We start from the raw sequence: 4,938 nt of genomic DNA, 5'->3' as shown, positions 1-4,938 counted from the left end.
AAGAGAATTTGAAAATAATTGGAGGTTAAATATCCCCTGAGACTTGCATTTTCATTTCAGATGTTGCTCTGCGTGTGTAGCTGTTTGTAGAATGGAGTGGTAGCTGTTTGTAGAATAGAGTGGTAGCTGTTTGTAGAATAGAGTGTGAGATCTAGAATGACACATTTATTTTGAATTGCAACCAATTTTCTGACCAGTCAAATGAAAATTTAAATTCAGGCTGCACACAAATGTGTCTGCAACTCTCCCATATTAATTGCATCACGTTTCTTCAAGTCAATGGACCCAAGTGAGTTGTAAACAAATAAACATAAAAGCACAGAACAGTCCTTGAAAGAGAGTTAGGGAGACCAAGATTTGTAGCAGAAAGGAAAATTAAACTACACAACTGATACAAATTCTTATATTAAGAAAAATAACCTTCAGAGAAACAAACAAATAAACAAAAAAAGGGATATTGTCAAGTAGCAGTACCCTATGGCAATGGGGATTTATAAAATGTGCATCAGTTTTAATTTCTGTTCTTAAAATCATCTTAATATTTAGTTAATAGGGCACTGTTAATAGTTTCTGTTCAGGGCTGGACTCTAGAACTGACTCATTTAACAATCTTTAACAATCTTTAAACTAAAACTGAGTTTTAAGTACTCACTGATCAACAGTGAGGAGAATATGAGCCATATGCTTGTTAACGTAATAAAAAGTGTATTCTAGCACCATCTAGCCAACTTCAAAGGCAACTTCAAATCAGCAAACAGGTTCCCACTGTCCCATATCATCAAACTGGCAATTAACGTTGTCTGTGTATTGGTGGGTGTGGATGGACTAAACAGCACAGCTACAGGTCAGCCAGGATTGCAGTCATGCACATCTAATTTGGTTCAGAGCTGTATCCATTCCTGAAAAAATGGGTTCTTTCTATAAGAGAAAACCTTGAAAGAAGCATTTAGCCATTATACCTTATTCAGGGTGAAGGGAATAATTCAGTTTTATGGGAATGTGAGTGTTTTGGTGTATGGAGATGTCTGAGCAATAACATTATCACAGTCATGACTAAGATTTGTCAAATAAAATAAACGCTGCTGTATATTTTAATTTCTCTTTTACTGTATAATACTGGAATCTGGAAGGAATTTTCTTTAAAATTAATTATAAATTATTTTTCTACATATATATATATAAATCTTGATATTACTGTGTTATTTTTCTCTCTCTCTTTTTTTTTTTTTTTTTTCTTTTAAAAATATTTTCTGAAGATTGTCTTATTGCTTTATGTTTGTGATATCCTGACTTTGTATATGGTTACTATGGCTATAGTAACCTAAAATAAATAAAACAGAAACTAAGTGTTCTTGTCAGTGACTTGGAATGAATTTATAGAGAGGACATAGAGCACCCACAATCAGGTGGTGAGAAAGATTTCAAATGCAAAAGATGCTGGACACAGGAAAAAGGAGGCAAAGAACACTTCTCAGAAAGTTAAATCCCACAGGTCTTTTTTCAGACCTCACTCTTTGAAGATGAGTAACTAATGTCAGGATGAGTTTTCACCAGAAAACTGGCCTAAAAAACTGAGTAGGGAGTACATTGGACTGGGCTGCAGTTTAATGTGTTGTCAAGGAAATACTTGCTGGATCTTTTCTAAGATATGGGAATGGAAATTGGGCATGTTTTAGACAAGGAGTTTGACATTGCAAAAAACTCAGGGTATTTTACACTAAACTGTCTTGACTTGAATTCTGGATCTGTCAAGAATTACATGTTTTCTGTTCCTTTCAAGTAGCTAAATTTCAAGTGCAATGTCTGATATATCTGAAGCACTTTCTTGTTGCTGAAATACAGTTGTGCAGCATGCAGAAAACATTTACAGAAACTCTTCTCCCATTTTACAGATGGAAGAGGTTACTACCAAGCAAAATCAGTGCTCTCCTGGTTATTGCACCACCTCTTCTCATGCTGAGTCTTTCTTTAGGATGTTGATGAGTCCCAAAACCATACAGCTTAGTGCTTTGTCCTGGTAAATGGACTTAAATAATGGCCTAGACACAATGGTTGCTTCGCACAATTCTGGTGATGAAAAGCAGCTGTGAACTGACTTAATCAACCAGTTAAATGGTGTTTATGACTGTTTCAGCTTTCTGGGACAGCACAAAGTAGCTGGAGTAAACCAAGGGAGAGGCCCAGAATTGCTAGTTTGAGGCAAAGTAAGCAGACTGCATCATCTCCCTTCTTCCCGTACTGACAAGTAAGGCAAAACCTGGTGTAAATGGGACTGGGGAATGCAGCATCTGGCACAGTGTGACACTGTCTGCCACACTCAACTCTGCCTTCACCAGCCAGTAACAGCTCAGTCAACAGCAGTTACTTCAGAGGTTTCCCTCAGAGTGAGATTTATTCTTGGCATCCAAACCTGAGTGCTCTCAATTCAGGAAATCTTGTACCATTTCCAAGATTTCTGCTGGCTGACTTTACAGTTGGCTGAAGGATACAGGGGAAGTTTCTGTTCAGCTTATATGGTTTTTGCCATCGTGTCGTTAGCTCCTTTCAAAATAACAGCTTGCCTTCTTGACAGGAACGAATAAACTGGAAAGGCAATTCTTTCTTTGTAAGTCTCTAACTGGTCTCCAGCAACACTAGAAAATATACTGTCTCTAACTCCATTTAGGGATCCTTGGCCAATTTGTACCACACCACAACAGGTCCCATGCCGGGAGACAACTAGGCTGCTCTAGAGGGCCATGTGGTCACCAAATGGCAGTAAATATGACCCCCCTGCTTCTGGAGCTCTGGGAAATCCATCAGGTATGTTATTCTCTGCTTTAACCACTTCCTGATAGCCCACTCCATACATTGCTAGGTGGAGGACACAGCACAAGAGAGATCCATACACGGGATAGATCCATACATAGGTAAATATCTAATTCTAATCCTTAGAAATCTTAGAAGGAGAAGAAAACTTGTGAATTCCTTTTGTCTTGAATATGTGAAGGAGGCATCTAGTTTTGTTTCTGTGTTAATAAGGGTGATCTTCAACTTCCATGGAAAAGGCCTTTGATCTTTCCATGAACAAGCAAACAAAAAATCTTAGGAACATTCTTTGTAATCATTTGGATAGATTGGACTAATTCTTTTGATTATAAACCTTTCTGAGTTACAAAATAATTTATCTTCAGATAAATTTGACCTAATCTATTTGTGACTGGCAATCTGTCAAATAGATTAAGTCTGTGCAATACCATCTATTGATATTTCACTTCTCCATCCTCTGTTACCTCGTCTCCTAAAACAAAGTCTTTGAGCCTGGATCCAGTAACAAAACGGCACCCAACCACAAAAATCAATGCAACTCTCAAACCAGAACAAAATAATACCCAAATGTCAAGTGTGAACATATACATTCTACTAAGTGATATGTTTCTGATGTTTGTTCTTCAGCTCGAAAGTCTACTCAAAAGTCTACTTACATATTAGAGATTCTTCTTTTGTTGCTGTTGTTGTTGTTGTCATTTTGTTTTGTTTTTAGCTGACACCATGAAGCAGAGAAGCTTGATGAAAATAACCATATGTGGCATCTGTTGAAGATTATAATAGGTTACATATTTAAGAGTATTAGAGTGAACATGGTTTGTAACTAAAACAGCTAAGTTAAAATAGCTCTTCTGAGTTTGAGTTTGGCTGGGGAAAGGTAAGGAAATAAAAAGGAGATGATACAGAAAATGAAGAGAACATTAGAGAAAGAAAAGCTTTTAGAAGAGGAAAGTTGATATTTCAACAAAAACTGAGAGAAGCATAAAAGCTCTTGAAAGGGCCTAACCAAATCATCATTGTGAGCAGTTAAACAACATTAATTTTGGTGAGCTTTAACTTACTGGAGAATCAGGCCTTCAGAGATGAAAGAATAATATTTTCCCATCATCTAACAACATGCAATAGCAATTTGTATTCTATTCACAGAGTTCACACAAAATGTGTGGCATGTTGCATTGCTCTGTTTCTGGGGTCCTGTTCCTCTCTGTCATTCATAGTGAAGTTTTAAAAATGCAAACTTTATTTATTTATTATTTAATATTATATCAACTTCTGAAACTGTTTAGACAAATATTATAGATAGAACTATATGTAATGTTATTTTTACTGATGTCTTATTAGAGGAAAGGCCTGACAGGATGTCCTGGACATTATGTCCTAAGACGTGAACTTGAAAGCAAGTATAAACGCGATGTCTCTTAGGGATCTTTGAGACAGAGAGAGAGAGAGCAGATACTGGAAACAGAACTACTGTTAAGAGCCAAGGAACAACAACTATCCAAAAGAGTTGTGAACCTAAGGTTAAATAAATGTATTTCTGCTTACTCTTTCCCCATGCTACATGTTGCTGCACAAGTTCCTCAGCTAGAAAACAGTCTTTCTTACTGACTCTCTCATTTCCCACAGATAACAACACTGACCATTTCTTTAATTTGCTCTTTCTAAAATCCTTTAAAAGAGTTTCAGGACTTTTAAAAATGTTGGCTAGTTTGAAACCCCTTGGCCTAAACAGTCTTGAATATAGAGCTCAGCAAACATTCGGGTTCATTTATAAGGCTGGCATTCAAATCAGCAGTAATGAAGCAGATACAGTGCTAAGAATACATGAATGCTCTGTAAAGCAGTATATAGAATCCAATAATGAGTCCTGGGATACAAGACAGTCTATCACTGTAAAGTAATTATTTGTTGACTGCTGAGCCAGCTGTGTTGAATTTGCATCTTGGAGTGTTCAGAATGCCAAGACATCTTCAAATCTCAGTCTTCAGTTTAGATCAGACATGTTAAATGTCAGCACATTTTTATTACTTATGCTATCTTAGTATCCTGATGAAAAGAAAAGAAAAGAAAAGAAAAGGAAAGGAAAGAAAAGAAAAGAAAAGAAAAGAAAAGAAAAGAAAAGAAAAGAAA

This window comes from Oxyura jamaicensis, chromosome 1 (assembly GCF_011077185.1).
Source record: "Oxyura jamaicensis isolate SHBP4307 breed ruddy duck chromosome 1, BPBGC_Ojam_1.0, whole genome shotgun sequence".
Lineage (NCBI taxonomy): Eukaryota > Metazoa > Chordata > Aves > Anseriformes > Anatidae > Oxyura > Oxyura jamaicensis.
This window is presented reverse-complemented; position numbering follows the sequence as displayed.